Here is a 25,627-nt window from a genome sequence, read left to right as displayed (position 1 = left end):
TGGCGGATAGCCTGAGGCAGTGAGGAGGAAGGTCCAATTGGCTTCGGGCTAGTCCACTTGGAAGATGGATGGATGAATCTCAAAGCATTTATTAAGCGCTTTCTGTTTGCCAAGAGCAGTGGTAGCCTTGAGCATAGAAATCGAAGAACTTGCCAACTTCTGCTTTTAAGGAGCACACATTCTAGTTGGGAGAGAGCTGAAAACAGGGTCCACGCCCCCCACCCCTTATTTTACAGATAGAGGAATTCTTGGTGAAACACTGGCCAAAGACTGCATACAGTAAGTGGCAAAGCCAGGATCTGAACCCAGACCAACTTGATTCCATCAGCAGATACTCTTGAGGAATCTCCCCTTCCCTAAAATATACCCCATTCCTTTCCCCTCAGGCCTCGGAATTGCCATCTCCTTGCAGAGATGTCAAATTCAGTTCAAACCCCCCCCCCCCTCAAAAAATAGACTTGCCCGATTTTCTGCTCTTCATACAGGACACTTAATTTCTAATCTCCATGCCTTTGCACTGACAGGCCCTCACCTCTGACATGTACTCCCTGATTTCTTTCAAGGCTCAAGACATTATCATTGGAAGCCTTTTCTGATTTCTGCCATATATATACATAATTTTAAATTATTTATTTTAAATAAATATCTATTTTAAAATTATTTGCATATGTTGTTTGCATGTATATTATTTTAAATTTATTGTGTTGCATATTTTATAATTTCCTACATATTTCTCTATTCATGTTCTCTCCTCCTAAAATGTAAACTCCCTGAGGGAAAGGACTGCTTCCCTTTTGTTTTTGTATCTCCCATACCAAGGACATAGAAGGTCCTGAATAAAATCTTGTTGATTAAATAACAGGGTTCCCCATTTCTAGACTTCTCTTCTATCTTTCTTGTGTCTGTCCATGGCACTACCATCCCCCTTGTGGCCTGGGACCAGCATTCACACTCACGTTCTTCTTTTTCCTTCCTTCCCCTCCTTCGCTCAACAAACACTTAACTGACTCACTAATTTCTAGCTGTTCTTCCTTCTTACTATTTCATGAAATGTCTTTTCAACCCCCTGTGGAGGACATCTGGGAAGACACGGACAACAGCATTTCTCCCACAGCCTCAGCGGGTGAGGATGAGTTGTCCTCTGCTCGGAGGGATGTAGTATACCCACAATGATGAGGTCACATCAATCTATTCAAGTATTGCTCCTTGCCATTCCCGCAGCTGCCATCCTCGGGCAGGCCCTGTTCTCTCTTCCTTAGACTAGTGCAGAAGCCCCACAGAGCCACAAATCGGATGCTGAAAGGGACCTCACAGTCATCCAGCCCAACCCTCTTATTTTGTAGAGGAAGAACTATCAGAGAGCTCGAAAAACAACTCAAGAGATAAAGCACTCTCTGCCCATTAGAATGGTTTCCTCTAGAATTGGAATTATCTCTTTGTTGTCTTTGTATAAACCCCTAGTATAATGCCTGGCACATAGTAGGCACTTAATAAATGCTCTTTGCTCCCTGGATCTATTTATTTCGAATGTACTTTGTGTTTACTTTTATAGGTCTTTGCTCTCTCTTCCAATAGCATGGAAACTCATTGAGCTCAGAGACTGTTTCATTTCTATGTCCCCCAGTGCCTAGCACAGTGCCTGGTGCAGAGATTGTAGTTGCTATTGTTGTTATTTGTCCTACATTCAGAAGAAGACTAATAACATCAGGAAGGTAATGGCATAATTTGCAAGTGAATTGGATTTAAATGAGACAGGGTTATGGGAAGTCACCACTCTTACTCTCTGGTATGGAGCTATCTCGATCCATTGGCAAGATACAGATCAGGATGACTGGAGCCATCTCCCGAATGGCCTTTTTTAAGCTAAGGTCTTTCTCATGGCTCAGGTTCTCTGAAGCAAAACCCATTCAGTGATTAAGGCTAGGCAAGAAATGAGGCCAAAAAAAAAAAAAAAAAAAAAAAAAAAAAGCCTCTTTTACCTAATCAACAGAAAAAAAAAATCAGTCTGGGAGGGGAAGACCCTCAGGGTTTCTGACCAAAACAGAAACGATTGCTTCATTCTGCCCCATCAGAACCCAAACAATTTCCAAGTGAGGCTTGAGCTGGGATCTATTGCTGGCCAATGAGGGAGAGCCAGAGTGATTTGGACTTAAGGCATGGTCCTTAAAAATAAATCAAGTTCAAAACCCCAAGATACCTTGTGAGGAGAGAGGGAGGGAAGGAGAAAAATATGGAAGGATGGAAGTAAGGAAGGAAAGAAGGAAGGAAGGAAGGAAGGAAGGAAGGAAGGAAGGAAGGAAGGAAGGAAGGAAGGAAGGAAGGAAGGAAGGAAGGAAGGAAGGAAGGAAGAAAGGGGAACATTGTCCAACTGGAACTGGCCAGTTGGGTTCCCAGTGGAGCAGCTACTACTACTCACAGATTGTTGTTTTATCCTTCATTCTCGAAGAAGACCAACGATCAGAAAGGTGAAGTCTTGACTTGCATGTGAATTGGATTTAGGTGAGACAAGGGCTGTGCAAAGTCACCTGCCTCACTCTCTCCCCTGGAACCATCTGAGTCCAGTGGCAAGATATAGATCAGGAGGTAACCAGGATGCAGTGGCTTTGTGAAAGTTATCAATCATGAAAGACATAATAACTGATCGAAACAATGACCTAATGACGTGGGAAAGATTCCTTTCTAGATTCCCACCCCCTCCTACTTAATAATGTAAATTATCCTTTTCAACTCAGAAATCCTGGTCCTTTTGAATTCCAATAGAAGATCGGACCTGTTCCAGCCCCACCCGGATCTGAGCCCCTCGAGCTAAATCTCCCATTATAAAAGGGAGACACTGGGACCCCCTCTTTGCAGAGATTCCAAACAGGCTAGCCATGTGAGGACCCTCTGTCCACTGGACCCTCTGTCCGGCGCCCTCCTTATCTCTGTCTTCACTATCTCCTTACTTCCAAACCCAATAATAACCCTCTTTTATCAATCTAGCTCTAGGGCCAATAAATGCTTTTATTGGGGACTCTCCCCACTACTAGACCCCATTTACCGCCGGATCCTTGAGCCGATTCCAAGGAGGTTGCAGGGGAGCTTTGCTTGACTCCCTGTACCCCAAATCTGCCACTAGACCTCCACTAAAGCCTAATCTCATTTTAGGTCCTCCAAATCTAGATCTCAACACTACCACAACTCCAAAAGATTCATAATGTAAACTGCTATCCACCTTCAGATCTGGAACTGATGGACCCAGAGTGTAGGCTAAAGCATGTCTTGCCTTTTCTTTTTTCAGAACATGGCTAATGCGGAAATGTTTTGCACGACTTCATATGTATAATGAATATTATATTTCTTGCCTATAATGGGTGAGGCCAGAATGGGGAAAGAGAGAGAGACAGAGACACAGAAAGAGAGAGTCAGAGATTTTGAAAATGAAAATAAAAATAAGTATTTTTTAAAAGAAAGAAAAATAAAATGGAATGTCACAGAGCTAAAGCCTTAGATCAGGGGTTCCAAATCTTCTTTCCTTTGTAGCTGTTAAGCACATTGATCTCTTCTCAGAATCCTATTTTTAAATAGATGAGATAAAATGCATAGGGTGGCAACAAAAACTAAAGTTGTGTTTTTAGAAAACAAAGTTAATGACTCTAAATTAAGAACTCCTGCTTAGAATGGAGAATAATAAGGTCAAAGCTGGAAAGGACCTTAGGACCTGGAATATCAGAACACAGGGTCCAATGCCCTAATTTTACACTGGGGAAACAGAACTCAGGAGGTGGGAGGCAACAAGCTCAAAGAGAATAAACTATGGGCTCCCAGTGCCATTTTCAGTCTTAACTTAAAGTCATTCCACATGATGGTCTTTTCATGGGAAATGCTCCCCAGCTACTCTGCAAGTGGGGCATCTCCAGCCTTAGCCTTTCTACAAATGGATCCTCAGATCTAGAACCCCTCCCTTCTTAGAACAATATCAGTTTCCTTCAAAGTTTAATTCAGGAGGTCTTGTCTGATCCTCCCCAATACTATTGTGTCCTGACTTACTCTACTTACAAAATGAATGGTCTTTGTCTTTGTGTTTCTCTTTCCTCATCTCTGTCCCTCACCCCAATTATTCCCCCCCCTCTCCTCCTCCCTCCCTTCTTCCCTCTCTCTCTCCCTTCCTCTGTTTCTTTTCTCTTCCTCTCTCCCTCCTCTTTGTCTCTACTCATTCCTCCTCTATCAGTCTCTTTCTTCTCTTCTTCCTCCTTCTCCTCTACTTACTACTCCTTTTCTTCCTTCTCCTGCTGCTGTTCCTTTTCTTCTTCCTTCTCCTTCTCCTCCTGCTCCTTTCTCTCTCTCTCTCTCTCTCTCTCTCTCTCTCTGTCTCTATCTCTCTCCTCCCCCACCCCTCTCTGCCTCCTCTCTCTCTCAGAATTATTTTGTATATATTTGTTTATCAAATGAAATTACAAATGTAGCCAAGAGCTCTGCCAGTCTTAAAGTGAGCACTTATTATTAGCGTATAAGGCACAGCCTTTTATCCTCAGGAGAATCCTAGGTTTCTACATCTACAGCTAAGAGACCCACAAAAGCCATCAAATCCAACTCCTTCCTTTTCCAGATGAGGAAACAGACCCAGGGAGAAGTGGCTTGACCACAGCTGGGATTTGAAACCTGGACCTCAAAACCCTTACATTTATTAACCAGAGAAAAGACATCCCTAGAGGGCTTCTTGCTTTCTGTCCCTGCCTCGGTCTCCCCCCAGGGTCCTGGAGCCCTGGAGCCTCTGAATCTTTGCGGGCTGGAGCTGCTCCCCATTTATCCCCAGAGGCCGAGACTCAGGGCTCCTGACCTTTCCAGGCTCTTTCCAAAGAAAACCTTTCTCTTTCCCTTCGCTCAGTGAAACCTCGGCTGCCTCTGGGCTTGCTGAATTGTATTCATATCCCCAGGCTCTGGGACTGGAGTTTGCTTCTGGCAGAGAAATCCTGCAGAACAAAAGCCACAATGCCCCACTGTCCTTCTGAATGGGGCTCTCTCAGATAAAATTTCACTTTTGACTCCCAGCATGTCCAAGCAAATGCTCTGGCTGGGTTCCCAATGGCCTCTCCCCTCCCCTGTCTACTTCCAAGACAGAGGGATGTACCGGGAAGGGAAGTAACCCAAAGTCACAACATGACTAGATTTCAACGAGAACCAGAACTCTTCTTTTCCCTTTTCTCTGAGAATCTTCGGATCAGGATCATAACTCAAGAGTCTCAAGGGCCACCAGAAGTCATCCAAAACAACTCCCTTGTTTTACAGATGAAGAAACTAAGGCAGAAAGAAATTCAGTGACTTGTGCCCAGCTAAAAAGTGTCAAAGGTAGGATTTGAACTCAGGTGCTTGGAGTCCTTTCCAACTAATGAGCTTCCTTCCTCTTATCACCCATCTGTCTTACTTGTGAAGCCAACCAGAAAGAGGGAAAAAATTTGCCCTCATTTGCCCATTATCCCTGTCATTTATCTCTTCTTCATCTCAGCTGCCTCCCCTTCTTCCGACATCTTCCTTATTCTACATTTTTCTTGGTCCTTCTCCTTCCTCCATTAAATTCAAGTTGAATGTAAATAACATTTATTAAGTACCCACTAGATACCAGGCACTGTACTAGGTGCTAGGAATACAGAGACTAAAAGAAACAGTTCCTGCCCTCAAGAGGCCTACATTCTTTTTTCCAGCACAGTATCTGATTTATAATAGATACTTTTAAAATCAGTGATGAGTTTATTGATTGATTTCTCTTTCTTTTTTTTCCCCTTTCCTTTGCCCTTCCTTCTTTGCAAGGCAGAAAAGTGAAATGAAAAGGGTCCTCAAGAAGACCTGACACTTATTATCTGTGTGACCTTTCAGGTTAGTCTCTCTGGGCTTTGGTTTATTTTTAAAAATGAAAAGTTGGATAAGATGCCTTTAAAGTTCCTTCCAGCTGTGAAATTTATGGTCCCTCATTTCTCTCCCAGAATTATATTTTATATATACCAGTTATCTTCTCCACAGAATATAAGAACGAATATCTCTTCCTGTTGCGAGGGCCAGTATTCTTTCCAAGACACCAAAGCTGCCACTGGGTGATAATATGAATATAAAATTGATATATAAGACTATAGTATGCAGTACCATAGTATATAGTATTCATATATAATAAAATAATTGATTTAGAGCTCAAAGAACCTCAAGCCCACCCTTCAATTTACAAATTAATTTTTAACAATATTTATATAGAAATTGAAGAGAAATTGTGTTATCTCATTTGATCCTCACAACAGCCCTGTGAAATGGGTTCGACTATTATCCCCATTTCATAGGTGAGGAAATTGAGACCCAAAGGATTTCTAACAAGCAGAGACTTATTTTCATTTTTATCTTTGTGTCTTAGAGCTTGGCTTGTTGAATGATTGTTTTTCCTTTCCCTCTGTCCCTCCTTCTCTTACTCCCTGATCTTCCCCTTCCCCCATAATCCTCTCTCAAGGGACAAACCAGTGGAACTTCAGAGCCTCGGTTCTCCAGGGGGGTCCTCTTGGAAAGCAAGATTTCCTCAGTGGGTGGTCCCCCCCACCCCACCCCCATTCCACATTTAGGCAAGAGAGGGCCGGGACTGGTGGGATGACAAAAGGGAGAAAAGCTTGGCTGACAGATACAAGATAAAGAGATGTGGCCTGGTTTCATTTTACTGCCCTCTAACTTCCTTATCTACCTGAAAACGTGTTTGGCTTCAAGAACTCAGGCTCAGTCCCAAGCTCCCACCATCTCGTGCCCGGACTACCCTAAGTATTAGTCACTGATCACATCCCTCCAGCTAAGTCCTTCTCTGTCCAACCCAGAGCCCCCCAGCTGCAGGAAACTCCAGTTTTCTTAGCATCCTCCTCAGTTTGAGGGGAATAAAATCATTATCAGCCACTGGGGGGGTCAAAGAGGGGCAGAGAAAGGAACCCTCAACCTGGAGTCACCTCGGCTGACTTCAAATTCTGGCTTTGCTGTTGGATCTCAGGCACTTTCTTTTCCTGGCCTCAGTTTCCCCACCTGTAAAATGAGGACCTGAGATGTCATGGTTTCTGAGGTCCCTTGGAAATCTAGGTTTCAGATCCCATGACTGTTTTCAGAATAACCCACAGCCTGAATGAAGACCACAATTGCTTTGAATGTTCCCATTATCGCAGGACAGCTATGCTTTGCTGGAGAGTGCTGGACCTGGGAGCAGGAAGACCTGACTTTGAATCCTGCTCTACGGACACTGAGTGTCAAATCCCAGTCAATCGGTCAATAAGCATTTATTAAGCACCTATGATGTTTATTAAGCGCCCACTGTGTTCCAGAGCTAAGAACTGGGGAAAGAAATGTAAGAAATGATTATTAGTAACAAATATCTTGGGGAAATTCAAAACTCCTCTGCCTTCTTCCAAAGGCCTGACTTTAAATTAATTTTTTTTTTCTTTTGATCTGGTGATCTGGTATTGTTGTTAGTTCTTCATTCTTATTTAATTATTCATTCGTTCGTTCGTTTGTTCATTCATTCATTTGTTTGTTTGTTTATTGCCAGGCAATTGGAATTAAATGACTTGTCAAGGCTCACACAGCTAGCAAGTGTTAACTGTCTGAGGCTGAATTTGAACTCAGGTCCTCCAACCTTCAGGGCCGTAGATCCACTCTACTATCCAGCTGCCTCTGACTTGAAGCTACATTAATATCAGGGAGGTGATACCATGACGGGCAGGTGAGCTGGATTTGGTAAGGGAGGTACAAGGTCTACAGCCTCACTTTCTCTTCCTGAGTCATCTGGGTCCAGTGGCCATATGGGGATACTTTCCCTATCCAAGAGATTCTCTATCTTTCATTTTAATATAGGCCACCTCCAATTACATTAACCAAATAGATTTGATTCTTGTTTGATGATTCTGTTTTGAACATCAGTTGCCATGATAGTCTTTTGGTCTGAGACCATTCTTTTATTAATAATCTGTTGCCCATTTTAATAAAATGTAATTCTGGTAAATTCTGTAAATTCTGGTAAATTACCCAGAAACTCTGTCTCTTGAATCTCTTTAAACATCATAGAAAGTAGTTACTTTTCTCAAGGAGCTCTCAGTCCTGATAAAGTGCCTGATACACTTCACATGTAAGCTCTTAATAAATACTTATTGATTAATAGATTGATTCAGTAGTTGTGACTTTGGACGAGTAATTTTCATCTCTTTGTGCTTCTGTCTCATAGTAACTGGTACCAAAGTGGAAAAATTCACAAGATCATAGAATTATGGTTGGAATAAACTGCAAGAAGTCATTGATTCCGGCTCTCTCACTTTACAGATGAGGAAACCGAGGCACAGGGATATTGTTATTTGTCGTTAGTAAGAGGCAGAATCTGAACTCAAATTTTCCTGAATCCACTTCCAGATCCCCAACTTCTAAGCTATACTGTTCACATATTGATCAAAAAACAAAACAAACCAAAAAAAAAAAAGCACTAGACATAAGAACATACATTTAGAATTGAAAGATACGTTAGAAGTCATTTGGGCCAGCCTTCTTCACTGAGATCTCATTGTATAAATGAGAAAACTGAGGTCTGGAGAAAATTTAAGTGACTTACTCCATTTCACCACATTGACAAAATCTCTGGAAGTGGAATCATTAATTTGAAGCCAAAGGAACTTTAGAGACCATTTAATCCAACACTTTCATTTTACTGATTTAGAATTTGAGAACCCCCTGGGAATTTAATGACTTATTTATTCAAAGTCATACAAGTAAGTAAATATGAGAGCAGGCGTTTAAACCCGGATCTCTTTCTCTTAATGCAGTCTAAGAGCTAATTAACCTTTTCACACTCTTGATTTATATTGATCTAGGAGCTCCCGACAAAGCTCAAATCTTGTTTATACAAATCAGTCAAGCTGGCTTTCCTCATAGAACTTGATCAACTGAATTTTTGGACCCGAGTGTAAGACTTTACATACACACCATTTCTCCCATTAGAATATAAGTTCCTTGAAGGCAAGAACTGTTTTTGTTTTTTCTTTGTAATCCCAGCATTTAACACAATTTCTGACTTATTGATAAGTGCCCGTGGATTAGCTTTACTATTTTAAATTCCATTAATTGCTCTAAGCAGGTCAAGATCCCATTCATAAATTCTACAACTCATAGAGTTTGAGTCAGCTTAGACCTTTAGAGATGGAGAAACTGAATGGAAATGAAATGACTTATCCAAACAGTCATCTCATGACAGAGAATTATACTTCTTTTCATAAAAGGGATTGATAGAATGCTTTCTTTTAAAAAATAATTAGAATAATTTGCCAAAATTAATTGTTGTGCCAAAGTTTGACGAAATCCTTGAATAAATCCATGAGGGCACAGAGATTTTTCCCCCTTTAGTAATTCCTTAAGATTTCTATCAAATATTCTGTCTATTTTATATTTTTGAAGGTAGTCAGTCCTTTGTTTCTTCTGTGTTCTCTGTTTTCATGAGTATAAAACTGTGCAGAGTAAGTTATGAACAATTCTTTTTATTCTCTGATGGTGGTTAATTTCTTATGGTTCTTTTTTTTTTTTTATTTTGCTAATTTGATTTTTCTGCCTTCTTTTAATCAAGATATCTAAAAGTTTATTCATTTTTTACTCCTTTAAATCTCTTAGTTTTTATCATTTCCATAGTATTTTTGATGTCCAATTTATGTTTCTCTTCTAATTTTCAAGAACCACTTTTGTGCTTTTTTGAGATTTGTCTATTTCTTGGGTTTGCATGTTGATTTCATGACTCTGATTTTTGTCTGTTTTTACTCATTATTTTTAGGGATATAATTTTTCTCTCTCTGAGAATTGCATTGTCCCAGAGATTTTGATATGTTATCTCACTATTATCACTAAGTTTCATATGATTGTTCATTGTTTTATGATTTATTTTTTGATCCACTCATTCTAATTTCATTATTATCAATTTTTATGTTTAGTTTGTGTTTTCTGAACTGTTGACTATTTTAATTGTTTTATACTCTGTGAAAGTTATATTTAGTATTTCTATACTTTTACCTTTATTTGCAATTTTTTGAATCCTAATATATTTTTAATTTTTGTAAAAGTTCTATGTGGTCTAAGAAATAAATATATTCTTTAGCAGTCCCATTCAAAAAGTTCAATAAATCCTTTAGCTCTAATTTTTCCAGAAATTTGTTGAATTCTATATCTTCCTTTCTATTCATATTTTTGTTAGATTTCTCCAACTCTGAGAAAAACATGTTAAAAGTCTCCTACTATTACTGGATTATTAGTTATGTCTTTTTGTAATTCAGTTTATTATTCCTTTATGAACTTAGGTGCTTTGACATATAGAGCATATAAGTTTGATACTGGTATTGGTTTATTGTCTACGGTTCCTTTTAGCATAGCATAATCTCCTTATTTATATTAGGAAGTTTTGTTTTTGCTTTGTCTGAGAGCATTTTTTTTTTTGGTACATCTCAAGAACATTATCCTTCATAAAAGCTCTTACAACAAGTAAGGTTCAACAACTCTACATTATCTCTTGTCATCTATTATCATCTTTCCAGCCACTGTGAGATTCTATGTCTTGTTGATCTTTCTTTTTCTAAGTAATTGCTAGTAGATGCGGTACTTGTGTTGGTTGATTTTACCTGACTTTTTTTGTTGCTGTGGTTACAAGGGAGACTGAATGGGAGGGGGAGGAGCATACTGGGAAATAAATGAGATATGAAAACAAGAAAAATCAGTAAAACCTAATTTAAAAAATAACATTAAAACTTCTTTTTAAATGACTACTTATTTCTTAGATTTTTGCTTAATAAATTCAAAGCCTTTTCTCAGATAGCATTTTGTAAACCAGCTATTGTTATCCACCTATAACATCCCATATTTCTCCCATGGGTTTAAGGTTCCATCTAATTCCATCTACACTGTTCTAAGGTCCCTCTTATTCCTGAAATTCTCTATTCTCAATCTTCACCCCAAACTCTGAGAACCCCTTCTCTAAGATCTCCTTAGGGTTCAAAAACCTATGTTCTAAGGGCCTTGTCAGTTCAAATATTCCATGTCCTAAGACCCAGTTTCTCAAACTGTGGTTTGTGACTTTGTAAAGAATCTTGTAACAATGTAGGAGTCATAAAATTATGACTAATTATCTGAAATGTCTGATGTGTTTCCTTATTTCATATACCTATATATCTGAAGTCACATAAAAATGTCTTGGGCAGAAAGGGTTCATGAGTGGGAAAAATGCAAGAAACTCTGTCATAAGGTACCTCCCAGTTCTCAGGCCCAAAGTGTTCTCCCAGCAGTGATATTCCCTGTTCTAAGGTCTCTTCCAGCTCTGAAATTCCAGGTTCTAAGATCTCTTCCAGCTTAGACATTCTCTGTTCTATGTTATTCACTAGCCCTGACATCTTGATTCTAAAAGATCTCCAGAGAAGCACCTATTTATGTTTTTTTCTAAGGTTTCTTGAGTGTCTCTAATCAAGATTAAAATCTAGGATCCCCAAACTATCTTGCCCCTTCAGTTTCACATCTCATCCCCCACTCCACTTCCAAAAGTGTCTTTCTGGGGGGAAGGGGGTGTCTTCCTCCTGTCTCTACCCTCCTTCTAGTCTGTGTAATTCAGTTGCCTCAGGGAACCTGGATTGTTGATTGAGTGAGGGAGCAAGAAGAAATATAGGGGGAAATCTGGAAATCCTTCCTCTGGGGTTGCAAAAAATAACATTTCTAACTTGGAAAACTGCCTAAGAATAGACCAAAGGCTTTTCGTAGGTGTATGTAAATTGTATGCAAATTATTATACGACTCTTTTTCTGGGACCTTCTAACTGCTTATTGCATATGTTTGAATGAATTGGGACTCCGCATGGCATTGAGACAAGAGCTGGGTTCAGAGACTGGCTTCTCTCCCCTCATTTGCTTTGCAATTTTGTATAATTTTGGAAATTTCAGTTTGGGGAGTTTGAATGCCAACTTATGGCTACCTAGAAGACTTATTTTATAGAGAAATTACACAGAGCAAGTGCTCACATTGAAGTCTAAAGTGATTCGAAGACACTCTCAAGGTCTCTCTTAAAAACTTTGGAATTGATCTCATGACATGGGAGACGCTGGCATGGGAACACCCAGCATGGTATACCTGCATTAAAGAGGGCAAAGCAGAGCTGAAGTAACTCAAAAGTAATACCAGATTTAATTTAAATTTAATTTAATTTTCACACAATTTTAATTTTAATTTCAGCTCTGCTTTGTATTTTTGTATAGGAAAGTCATTGAACATTAAACTGAAACAAAGAGAATAGACTAGGTGATGAAAAAGGTCTTAATCGGATTCAGTAAGATAGAGCTATGGGAGAACAGTTAGTCCAACAGCTCCATTTTACAGATGAGGAAATTAAGGCTCATTCTAAATCTAAGAGAGTCAAAATCACATTGAGCTAGAACCCATGGGGTCAAGAACCTGGAAGGGACCTTCTCATTTGCAGACTTGAACCCAAGTTTTTGGACTTTTCTTGGTGCCCTTAGAGAGGGGCAAAATTCAGAGTGCTGGGGTTGGAGTCAGAAGACCACCCACCCTCTCCAAATCCCGGCTCTTTCTTTTGCTCTCCCAGCCTTCTTGGGACTGGGGGAGGTGTTTACAGCAGAGTCAGACAGTACCTGAGTCCAGAATGTTTCAAGTAGCAGTCTCTTGGTAGGCATGTTTGAACTCAAATAAGGGAAGCAAACAATGTGCATTGATTAGGCGCCTACTGTGTTTTAGCAGTTGGGTACTAGGAGCTTATATACTATCAAGGGAAATAATAAGTCTACAGAGTTGCAAACTTTTTAAAATAGGAAGGGATTACAAAGAAATTTTAGGAGATTAGGGAGTCCTCATAATACTCCTCATAATCCTCATAGTAAGTGATCCTCATAATAAGAGGGAGTCTTCAATGAAGCTAAGGATGCTTGCTAAGACCCAAAGTGAAGGTGGAGAGCAGAGCCCTCCAGGGATGGAGGGAGCCTCTGCAAAAGCTGGGATGGAAGATTGTGTGTGGGGAGCAGCCAAAATGACTACATGGCCAGACAGGCTGTGATAAGCCTAGTGAAGTAGACTGGAATCACTGTGAAGTTCTAATGGCCAAACAAAGGAGTTTGTATCTGATTCTGGGGAGAATAGGGAGCCACTGGAGGATTTTGAGGAGGGGAGTAACACCTCTATCCTAAGAACAAGAAACCAGGGCAAGGAGAAAGGGAGTCCAGAACAACCCTCTGGAGAGGAGTTTCTAGGCGTTGGGTCCAATGGTTTCAGGCTACAGAAATGGGAAGGAAGTCCAGTGTTCCTTCAGCCCTGGTCCACTAGATCACACTAACCTTTTCATGCATCCCCCAGCTGATCAGTGGAATACCTCCTCACCTCTACACTTGAGCAGCCAGAGGAGGCAAGCAAGTCATGGGTTTGTTCAGTTTTTAATCACAAGGGGTGGGTTCTCTCTTAGGCTCAAATGATGAAGGGGAAAGCCATCCCATAGGTTAGCCCTAGCAAGGCCCTAGCAACATGAGGGTTGCGTGCAAGTTTTTGGGAATAGAAAATCCTAGAAAAAGGAAGGATGAAGGAGAAGAGAGAAAGTTAGACAAGGAATGGGGGTGAGTCCAGAGCATGTTGCCTCAAAATAGACCAGATCAAACAAAACAGATATTTTTGGTACTATAATGCGCTATATATATTAAGTGCATGACATCGAGCAAATTATTCTCCTTCTCTGGAGCCTCAGTTTCCCCATCTGTAAAATGAGGACACCAGACTAGAATAGTCCTCTGAGATCCCTCTCAGTTTTCGTGATGACATCACAGATCTAGAGCAAAAAAAACTAACCAAAAAACCCCAGTCACTTAGGGTGGAGGGCGAGGGGGGGTAACCTGTGATTTTGAGTGTAAGGAATAGAAACAGAGACTCATATATCAATGCAGATTGGGAGCAGCTCTGCAGCTTACAGCCTCGTGACCTTCACTTACAATAATGGGTTCAGACATTCTCCAATTGTTGGAGTGTTTCTGCTATTACAGATAGAACAGCTATGACCTCTTTGCTTAGAGAGGTTTTTTCCTCCCTTTTTATATTTTTAGGACTGAGTCTTAGCAATAGAATTAGGAGGTCAAATGGAAACAGCAGTCTTATGACTCAAACTGTTTCTTGCACATTGAGTTCCCTGCCTTCAGCTTCTCCCCTCCCTGATCCATCCTCCCCACGGAGGCTAAATCTTACTTCCTAAATAAAGACTGGTGCTAACCAACTCACTCCCCCAGCTCAAGAAGGTCCAAGGGCTCCCTCTGACCTGGAGGATCAAGTGCAAATGCCCTCATTTGGCATTTTAAGCTCTGCATTAGGCTCTCAACCTTTCCTTCTGGATTTATTCTTTTAGGTAATGTCCCTTCATACACAGTTTTGCTCATCTGAGTTGGTTTTGCTGTCCCTCTCCCATCTCTATGTTCCTCTATGTCTGTCACTTCTGCGTCTTAGAATCTCTGATTTCCTTCAAAGCTCAGCTCCAACCTCACCCTTCTACATGCAGCTTTTTCTGTGTCCCACCTTCCCCTTCCCAGGTTATGTCTATTTTTTTTTTTTTATCTGTTGGGCATGTGTGTACATATTTGTTGGGGGCAAAGAATATTTCTTTTATTGATCTTTTATTCCATATTCCTAATAATAAGACATAAAGAGCAAAGCCCTCACAACAACTCTAGGAAATAGACGCCATTATTATCTTCCTGTTGTTGTTTCTCTTTGATTCCCAAAGAGAGCCATGACATCAGGGAGCTCTTGCCATGGCATCAAGTGGGTTGGATTTAAGTGAGGGAGGGCTCTGCAAGTTCACCTGCCTCACTTTCCCCTCCAGAGCCATCTGGGTCTAGTAAGGCAACGGCCAGTCCAGGTCATATATTAAGAACTATCTGAAGCCAGTCTTGACTTCCTGAGCTCTATCCACTGCACTCTCATCTAGCTACCTTGCATCATTGATTGACACATGCTTCTTGTTGCCTCATATCATGAGTGACCCACAGCAATTCATATTTCTTCTTTTATTGTTGTTACCATAATACTATCTAACACCCTTGGCCCAGACACAGCCTTAACCAGCCAAATAGTAGCATTCCTGTATTATCACAACCCCACCAGTTTTTGTCTTTATTCTTTTTTCTTTTCTTTTTTTTTTGTCTTTATTGTTTTTGACAATTTTATCACTCTTATAAGTGGCAAAGTTTAAAGTTACTGGTAAACATAAAGGGGTATCTTAAATTTGTTTGGATTTATCTTTATCTGATTGAAGACCTTAGTATGTGTTTATGTTAGCTTACTTTGGCTTATAATGTCATTGGTATGGAGAATTCCAGGTGAGAAAATTCAATCTAGCAATAGTAGCAAGAATACTATTCAGAAAGTAGTTTGGCTTAGAGAGCAGTGAGGTAGCTCAGATGTCAAGAAGGTGAGATTCAAATCCAGCCCATGAACTGTACTTACTATTTAACTCTGGTCAATTCAGTACCCATAGAAACTACATAGTGGATAACTTTTAGAAATTATCTATTGTACAATGCCTTCCTAGGAAGTCTCTCTCTCTTTCTCTCTCTCTCTCTCTGTCTGTTTATATATATAAATAGCTATTTAAATAGATATAGATAGATATAGCTTTATAATTTTATAGATAATACATCAGTCATTATCTGACACGTTTACTTCAGATATTTTCCAGGCTGCTTCTTTTCTTTTAATTTTAGCTAGATTTCTTTTTATTATGCAAATGCTTTTTAACCTTATATAATCAGACTTCCCCATTTCATCTCCAAAGCTTTCCTGAATTTTCAGGTGATGACTGAAGAAATTCTCTGAACCCAGCTCTTCTCCTAATGCTATCCAGTTCTGGGTCCAAACATCTCACAAAGGAATGGGAGAAAGGAATTTGCAGCGTTTGCTTTTGCATTACACTTTAGGGGTTAAAGAGAAAAACAATTTTTAGATTGGGCAATCTATTAATGCCTGTGGGCAAGACCACTAATAATATGTAATAATAATAATAACAATAACAGCACACATTTCTATAGTGCCTACTATGTGTCACTATGCTAAGTACTTTGTAAATATTTGATCATTTTAACAAGCTTGGGTTTTAAGTGCCATTATTGTCCCTATTTTACAGTTAAGGAAACTGTGACAAATAGAGGTTAAGTAGCTTGCCCAGAGTCACATGACTAATAAGTGTCTGAGGTCAGATAGGAATTCAGGTCTTGAAGAAAATCAGAACCACACAAGTAGCACTTACTAACAGATGTTTTAATTGATCTTAGAGAAATGCCCCTTGGATCTTTAAGTAATATAATAATTCTCTTATCTGTGGGGTAATTTCAGCTCTGCTTGTTAAGCTGTTTTTCTTCAAACGATTATCTTGGAGGGAGAAGAGGGGGACCCACTGGGAGTTTAATAGGCAAAAGGACTTGGAAAGCCAGCTCCTTTATTCATAAATTCAATAGTTGGGTTAATTGGAAGAGGCAGGACACAGGGGTAACCATCAATTGGGCAATGATGGCAAATTATAGTAGATGAATGTAATGAAATATTATTGCACCGTAAGAAATTACTTAAGAGACAACTTCAGAGAACTTTAGGAAGACGTAGAAATGGATGCAAAATGAGATGAGTAGAACCAGGAGGACAATTTCTACAATCCCAATGACCTTCTAAAGAAAACAACTTTAAAAGACTTAAGAACTCTGCTGAACACTGTGGCCAACCATAATTCCAGAGGACTAATATTGAAGGCCACTATTTTCCTCCTGAAAGAGGGAGACGTGTGATACTCAAGGCATAGAATGAGACCGATATTTTTGGACAACGCCACTATGGGAATTAATTTTGCTTACACACACATATATGCATGTTTATTTATCACTCTGCCCAAGTGTTCTCCCCTTCCTTGCTGAATTCAGTGATTTTTTTTTTGTCCTTTCATTGTATCCCTACGTTTAGCAAAAGGTCTGTCACATAGTAAGAGATATTTATAAGTACTTATTGCCTTCATTTGCCCAAGACTTCCCATCCCTATGCTTTTGTCCAAACTGCCCCTCTGCTATGGAACTATCTGATATGTATATATACACATATACAACTATATGTATGGATATTTATAAAAAGGATTTTGTTTTTCTTATTTAATTTTTTTGATGGGGGAATGTGGGAGGGAAAGAAAATAAATATATTGTTAATTTAAAAAGAGCAGAGACATATTAGCTATAGGTTGTGTTTTTCATTATGTCAATCAATAATCAGCAAGCATTTATTAAGCACCTTTTATGAGTCAACCATTGAATTTAAGAAAAGGCTGACTTCTGAGAAAGGTTTAATAGGGTTAGGATGGTATGGAAAAAGACTAGCTTTCCATTTGAGTTGAATACTGCTTCTATCACTTATTTTCTGTGCGACACTGGGTAATCAACTTTTCTGGGCCTCAGTTTCCCAGTTTGTAAAATCAAGGTTGCTGATAATCCACTCTAGCTTAAGCCTGTAATTTCATCACATCCAAGACAGATGGGGAATTAATACTAATATGCAAGCTTGAGGGCCTTTTCCTTGCAGAAGGTTTTTGAGGAAACATAACTTCCTCCTAGGTTTATAAAGGTCAGAGATTAAAGATAGGAGATGAGGCATAAATACAAGTGGTTACTGTGTTTGGTGTAACTATAATCTCTTATTGCAAGTTTATTGCAGGAGGAGAACGGTGGGAAAAGAAGCAGTTGTTTAAAACAAACCTACCTTTTGCCCCCTATCCAGAGTGGGAGGAGGGGAAGAGAGGGACCAGGTGGTGAACCTAAGAGCTGCTCTCTGAGTTGCCCCAATGTTCTCCCTTTCACTGCAGAATTCACTGATTTTTTTGTCTTTCTTTGTATCCCTGGGCTTAGCTCAAGGTTTGTTGGGTAGTAAGAGATACTCATAAGTACTTGTTGATGTCATTTGTCTGAGACTTCCCACCTTATACTTTTGTCCCAACTGCCCCTCTGCCTGCCATCCCCAGCTATCTGACTTCCTCCCTGTCCAACATATCCCCAACTCAAATGCCCCATGACCTACTCGGCTGGAGGGAGACCTTCTCACCTTCAGATCCAGAAAGCCCTGAGATACCTTTTACTGGATTCTGATAGATAGTATTGGATTCTGATAGATTGTGTCAGATTCTGATAGATCGTATGGATTCTGATAGATTGTATCGGATTCTGATAGATCGTATCAGATTCTGATAGATCATATGGATTCTGATAGATCATATTGGATTCTGATAGATCGTATCGGATTCTGATAGATTGTATCGAATTCTGATAAATCTCATTGCTTTCGTGCCCTCTGATGCCCCCCTTCCTCTGCTGTGTCCTTGGGGGGGTGAGGGAGGAAAGGATCTCTGGAAGGATCAAATTCTCCACTTTTGTACCTTCTGCTGGCCACAAAAGGAATCATAACTTAATGATAATTGATTCCCATAATACTGGGTCCAATTTTACACATGTGAAAAGCAGGACTCAGGGAAGGGAAGTAACTTCCTCATGATCACCCAGGAAGTTAGTAGTCGAACCCTGATATCTTATAAGCATAAACATTTATAAAAATCCACTTGTACACACATAGACACGCCAATGTCCAAGTACACGTATGAACCATGTCTACAGCTCCCACTTACACCTGCAGGGAAAACTGTTTTCCTTAGATCGCAAGCATTATAAACCCTTCGAATATCAGATCTCGGTGGGGAATGGGGACGGGCACTTGAAAACATGGACCGTCTGTCAGAGCTCAGAGGGAGCTAAAACATGAAATGTCAGAGCTCGAAGAGAGCTTAAAACAGGCACTGTCATGGCTGGGAGAGAGAAGTGATCTTCTCCAACTCCGTTGTTTTACAGAGAAAGAAATTGAGACCCCAAGAAAGAAAACGACTTGTTACCATCACATAGGGCTTAGAGCCGGACTTCCTGATCACCTTTCTGGAGCTTTTCCCTGCGGCTCCATCCTCCTTCCCCCTCATCCCATATCCCACCATGACTCTGAGCTTTACACACTCACTCCTCTCTCCCTCACGAGTTGAGAAAAGCAAACTCACCCACGTTGACTCACCAGCCGAGCATCTCATAGCAACCTCCACACCCCCCCAGTGACCACCAGCCGGGCCGGAGAGCTGAGCCAGGCCGTTGGCGCCCTTGGGTTTCAGAGCCTGCCTTCTGGGACGGGGTTGAGCTGCAGGGGAGGGAGGAGCTGGACAGGAGGGAGCTCTCATGGGCAGAAGAACGTGAACTTTGGAATTGCTTCCCTGGGCTCTCTTCACGTGCAGTCACACGGACTGGACGAGGTGGGAGTTCCCGGTCTCATCAGCATGGGCTCCGTGGCAAGTGTCTGGTGGGGAGGATTTCTGTTGTTGTTTCTGTCTCAGTCTAAGAGAGAAAAAATGGAAATAAACAGAGAAGCCAGTGGGCCTTAAGCGTGGAGCCAGCCCTGTAGGTGGACTTATGGGAGGGAATTTTCCCACAAATTCCTAGGTTGGGCAGCCGAGCAGGGAACAGACAAAAGCCCTGGGCCTGGCCTTCTGCCTCCACAGCAGAGACCGTGCCAAGAGTGGGGAACTGGAGAGAGGATGGAGCCACAGGCCCAAGAGCCTCCAGGCTGGGAATTCTCTGAAGGCCAGACTGCACCTCCTCAGAAGTCCCTTCCCAGCCTCCACCAAGGAGTAATGGAAGGAGTCCTACATTTGGAGACTGGGGAGGGTAAGATTGCCTTTTCAGCTTTCCCACATCCTAGCTGTTGGGATATTGGCCACGTCATCGCCTCAGTTTCCTCCATGCAAAATGAAAGGGTTATTTAGGTTGGATGGCCCCCAGAGAATCCCAGAGTTGAAGGAACTGAAGAGCTCTGGAACCTCAGCTGTATCTGGGCAAGATTCCTGTTTACTGCAACATCCCCCAGAGATATACAATGATGGGGTGGCTCTGGTTGGCCCTGAGCTCCAGAGCTATTGCTACTCTGAGGATATGGACATGGATACTATGGGTATGGATACAGAGCTCTCAACCTTCCAACTCTTGCTCTAGGGTCTCATAAGCCCAGACTCCTAAGGGCTCATAGAGCTTTGCTTGGAGACCTCCCATGATGGGGATTCACTGTCTCCTAAGGCACCCGTCAGCTTTGGGATAGCTCAGGCTCTAGGGAGCCAGTGGGCCCAGCAGAATGGGTCTGCACCCTCTCTCACAGCACACAATTCCATAAACAGATACATCTCCTGTTCCTCCAAGACACCTAACTCTATGTATGTTCTATGTTCTCCCCTATCCAGATCTCAGCTTCCATTCCATTCTATTCATTATGGTGCAGGAGAAAGGGAGGGAGGGAATAAGCATTTATATAGTTCCTGCAATGTGCCAGGCCCTTTGCTGAGCATCTTACTAATACAGTAGAAATAAGTCGGAGAACCTGAGTTCAAATCTCACATCTGATGCTTGTTTCCAGGGATGACTTTGGGCTTCTCTGGACCCCACTTTCCTGCTCTATAAAATTAGCTTAGATAGCCTTTAAGACCCCTTCCAGCTCCAGAACTTGGATCCCAAGTCTGCTACCTTCCCAGGACCCCAGTTTCCTTCTCTGAAAAGTGAGGGGTTTGGAATAAATGGCATCTGAGATCCCTTTCAGCCCAAAGTCTATACCTTAAGCCTTAGTACATTGTACCTTTGGATAAAATTACGTCCACTTTCCTGGGTCTCCATTTCGCCCTCTTAACAAAGAGTTATTGTCCTCAGATCTATAAATCAAAGAAAGAGGAAGAAGACCTTTAAATATAAATATGCTTATAGTGGCAGCTCTTTAGGGACTGGGAGGGGAGGGGGTGTAGAATTGGAATTCTGCTCTCCTGCAAGAAATGATGGATATAGTTTCAGAGAAACCTGGGAGAGGTGGGGGACTATGGATGTGAAATGTTATATACATGAGATTATCCTATGGATTGATTTTGCTGTTTAAGGGAAAGGAAGGAAGGAGAAAGGGAGGGAAATAATGGAAGAATGGGGAAAGGGTTTATATCTGATTTTTTTTTTTTTTTTGGTTTTTGTTTAAAGGCATCAATAAAATTTAAAAAACAAATCAGGTCATACCAGAATATCTTCATTCCATTCAGGAAAAATCACAAAGCTAGATGGTAGGATATTTTCAAAAGGTGTGGTTTTCCTAGATCCTGTTTTTTTTGTTCTTTGTTTCAAAGAGAATCACAGGTGATATTTTGACTCATGCACAGATTGAATTGAAGTGAGACAGAGCTGCACAAAGTCATCAGCCTCGCTATCTCTTCCAGAGTCATCACAGTCCAACGGCAGGACAAAACTCAAGATGATTGGTGATGGCCTGGGATGGCGTGGATGACCTTGGAGTCTTTGATGTCTGACCAAGCTCTAAGCACTTCCTGGTGCTGTTTCAATTGTCTTCATGGTCATTGGAACAGATTGTTCTCACCAAAAATGGAGAAGCCCCCTTGAAAAGGGCTCAGCAGCCCTCACTCTAGAGATGCTAATTCTCTTTGAACACTCCAGACGCTTCCTAGATTTTGCCAGGTATTGTCCAAAGCTTCTCATACTATTCTGGTCAAAAGGACTTGAAAACAGTATGGGCAGGTGCACTGAGACCTGAAGGAGAAGATGGAACCAATGAGTAGCCAGTAATGCCTTAGTAGCAATATGATGGACAATCGGGGTCCCCAAAATCTCAATTGATTAGACAAATGAGCCAAACTGAATCAGATGAAATTAATATAGATAAATGAAAAGTCTTATCCTTGGGTTCAAACCACCAGCTTCACAAGTACAAGGTGTGGAGGAGTGAGGGGAAGGGACTACACAGCATGTCCTGAAGGAATTTAAGTTTTCTGTGAAACTGGAGCCATCTTGAAGGAAAGTCCTGGACACCATGTCACATGAAAATTTCTCAAAAAACTGGGACTGTTTAGACTATAGACCCATTTTTCAGGTTATAGTTGAGGTCCCACTCCTTTGAAAAGACTTCCTCATTAATCTCACATGAGGAGTCAATGACATACATGGGAGAGACCTAACTCTGGCATCCAAAGACTTGGATTTCACTTTCACCTCCGCCTCTGACTTCCCATGACATCATAAACTGGTTCTGAGTTCTTCCCTCCATCTCCTTCCCAAGAGCTGGTTTAGATGATTTCTGGCTCTAAATCCAGGAACTTGCATTCTCTGATTTTTTTCCACTGAAGGAAGTTTATTTTCAATCCATTAATTTGACTCTCTCAAATGGCCACCAGAAGCTAGGGGAAGGCGATGAATCAGGGGCATGGGGCACTAGCAGCTCAGTTCAGATCATAGGAAGAGCTTGTAGGGGACCTCAGTGACCATCTAGAATAAACTCCACATTTTATAAAGGGAGAAACAGCCCCAGACACCAGAAAGTCTTCACTCTGGACCATAGTCCTCCTCTTCTCCCATCTCAGGAGCCCTCCCCTCTCTCTAACACTGAAGCTTGGAAAAGGGCTTTAAGATCTCCTAGAAGGCAGTGGAGCTGAAAGCCTCCTCAGAGACCTTTAAGCGGAGGATTAGTTGTAGGGATGGGTGGGGATGGATCACGCACCCACATCTTGTCACTTCCCAAACTCCTGGGTTGATTCCCATTTTGGCCACTGACTGCCGCGTAACTTTGGCCAAAATCCCATTTTTAGAGGCACCTCAGTTTCCTCTTCATTAACGATCTCGTCTTTATATCTTAACCTAATTTTCTAAGTCTTTTATCTTAATTGTTCACCTGAAACCAGGACAGGGTTAAGGTGGAAGGGAATAGAGACCTTCCCAACCCCACAATCTCCAGCCATGGCTCTGTCTGGGAAAGACTGGCAGGTAGCTCTGAGCACTGACAAACACAGCATTAATCAGGCGTAGGGTGTGCTGGAGTCAATGGGTGTGATACCCAGAGTTGATTAGCTAGGGTAAGCATTTACCAGAGAATCAGCACTGATGAGGAAACTGAGACCCACAGAGTAGCCCTTCCAGGGCCTCATCCATGTCCACTGTATGACCTTGAGCTAACTATGTGACTTTTCCAGGCCTGGGATGATGCTTCTTTAAAAAGGATGATTCTTTTCTCTCTTAAAATTCTTTCTCTCTCTTTAAAAAAAAAATGAATCACATGAATGAATGAAGGTGAATCCTAGAGCCCTCCTTGATTTCCAGTGATTGAGTTGAGATCAGGTTTTTTATTTCCTGGTTAAAAATTATTTTTATTGGGATTGATTATTCTTTGCTTTTATATCTGTTTAATTTCCAAATAGGTCCTTCCCCTTCCCCAGGGAGCTTTTCTTGTAACAAATAAAAAAGGAGAAAAAAACAACCAAATCTACCAGTGGAGGAAAGGTGGCAATCCAATTTATGGGCAAACCAGAGTACAATGTAGTTGGAAAATATTTAACAAAAGAAATAAAAAGACAATAAAACATAATGTCAATTTGTGGTTTTTTAAGTCAATATGTATGGATAGGGTTAAATGGCCCATTTCTTTCTCAACATCTACTGGATATTCTTTCCTTCCTTTTTTCTTTCTTTCTTTTTCTTGTTTTTTTTTTTCTTTTTTCCCTCCTTTTTTCTCTTCTTTCCCCCCTTCCTTCTTTTTTCTTTTTTCCTTCCTTTCTTTTTTCTTCTTCTTTCTTTCCCTTGTTTTCTTCCTCCTCTTTTTCTTTTCTTCCTTCTTTCTTCCTATCTTCCCTCCCTCCCTCCTTTCTTTCTTTCTTTCTTTCTTTCTTTCTTTCTTTCTTTCTTCCTTCCTTCCTTCTTTACTTCCTCCCTTCCCTTCTCTCCTCTTCTCTTTCTTTCTTTCTCCCTCTCCTTCCTTTCCCCCTCTCATCCTTTCTTTCTTTCCTTTTTTCTTTTTCTTTCTTTCTTCCTTTCTCCCTCTTTTCCTCCTTCCCTTCCTTCCTTCTTTCTTTTCTTAAGGAATGTCCCTCCTCAAAGGTCTTCCTTTCTTCCTTCCTTTCTTCCTTCTTTCCTTCCCTTCTTTCTTTTCCTGAGCAAAGGTCTTACAGTGAGGAGGAAATTAGGACCCAGATATCTTGCTTCCCTGGCCTATTCTCTTTGTACTCTCCTAAAGTCCTGCCCTATCCCCAACTTCTCTCAATTCCATATGGGGCTCAGTTTGGCTCCATTGGTCCTAGCCAGGAACATGTAAAGAAGGAATCTGGATTATTGTCAGCATGGTTTGGGGAACCCTTGTCAGAGGGTCTGAGAATTTCCAGCAGAGTTAGGGGACAGAAGCTCAATGGAAAAAGGATTAGTAAATGTCAGAGGGGGGAAGTCTGGAAGATCATTTAGTCTAATCGTTTCCTTTTGTAGTATGGGAAACTGAGGCATAAAGCAATGATTAATTTTCTTGGTTAATTGATCAACCATAGAGAATTTATTAAGTATCTAATATGTGCCAGGAGCTGGCTATTATGAAACTGAAGTAGTTAATTTTTACATTAATCACCTTGATTTGCTCAAGCTCCCCTATATGCAAAAGAGGTCAACCTGTCCTTGGAATCAGAAGCAGGAAGCAAACTGAACTTCCTTAAATTGGGCCCATTAGAAGTTCCTTGCAGTTAATTTGCAAATTGAAGCTGAAACTTCCTCTTTTATGCTATAGAACCAACTCAGATTGGCCCATGTCAACCCCCCTGCTCAGTGACCAAACTTGATCGGCCACATTATGCCCTCTGAAAAACAGCCCAACCCAGCCAACCTGCTAAAATCACTATATGATTACCCTGCTCCCGGACCTCTGATTTTTATCTTGATAATCTGATCAAACCACCTTGTGATTATACCTCTCACCCCTTTGCTTTTGTCTTTATGACCCCTGTTGCCTATGCCTACCCCATGCTCAGTACTAACTATGCTCCCATGTATATATGTCTGCTTTCTTAGGAGGAATAAACCCATGGATACCACCTAACTCTATATTTCTTGGACCAAACTCTAAAGAAGGTTGACATTAAAGAAAGCCAGAAATGAAGCACTCTTGTCTTCAAAGAGTTCACATTCTAGGAAATGACATACAATGAACATATAAACATATATACACATTTAATTAAATATATAACGTGTGCAAAATAAGTCCAAGTTGATTTGTGAGAGGCAGGGAGGTCAGGAAAAGAAAGAAGAAAGAAAGAAAGGAGGGAAGAAGGAAGAAAAAGAAAGAGAGAGAGAGAGAGAGAGAGAGAGAGAGAGAGAGAGAGAGAGAGGAAGGAAGGAAGGAAGGAAGGAAGGAAGAAGGAAGGAAGGAAGGAAGAAAGAAAGAAAGAAAGAAAGAAAGAAAGAAAGAAAGAAAGAAAGAAAGAAAGAAAGAAAGAAAGAAAGAAAGAAAGAAAGAAAGGAAGAAGGAAGAAGGAAGAAAGAAAGAAAGAAAGAAAGAAAGAAAGAAAGAAAGAAAGAAAGAAAGAAAGAAAGAAAGAAAGAAAGAAAGAAAGAAAGAAAGAAAAGCTTAACTAGCTTGGAGGCAGGTTGACAGAGCTGGCAGTTAAATCCAAGTGTTTTAACTCTAAGCTCCCATTCTATCCCCTGTAGCATCCTATCTTCCGAGTACCCAGGAATCCAAAGAGCTGTGA

The 25,627-nt window shown here is 40.9% G+C and overlaps 1 protein-coding gene across 2 annotated transcripts in view; it reads right to left on the bottom strand.

The window, feature by feature from the left end:
* MGAT3 (beta-1,4-mannosyl-glycoprotein 4-beta-N-acetylglucosaminyltransferase) overlaps positions 1–25,207 on the bottom strand; it is a 61,251-nt gene extending 36,044 nt beyond the window's left edge. The window contains exons 1-3 of one of the 2 annotated variants that reach the window (XM_051962038.1): positions 21,138–25,207; positions 20,716–20,788; positions 19,103–19,430 (exon numbers count right to left, since the gene is read on the bottom strand). The gene's annotated coding sequence lies outside the window, so the exon portion shown is untranslated. Of the gene's footprint in view, positions 1–2,416; positions 3,553–19,102; positions 19,431–20,715; positions 20,789–21,137 lie in introns of those variants that run through there. The other variant, XM_051962039.1, reaches the window with a different exon arrangement.
* Between the last annotated feature and the right edge of the window lie 420 nt (positions 25,208–25,627).

The sequence above is a fragment of the Antechinus flavipes genome, chromosome 5 (assembly GCF_016432865.1).
Source record: "Antechinus flavipes isolate AdamAnt ecotype Samford, QLD, Australia chromosome 5, AdamAnt_v2, whole genome shotgun sequence".
Lineage (NCBI taxonomy): Eukaryota > Metazoa > Chordata > Mammalia > Dasyuromorphia > Dasyuridae > Antechinus > Antechinus flavipes.
This window is presented reverse-complemented; position numbering and strand designations above follow the sequence as displayed.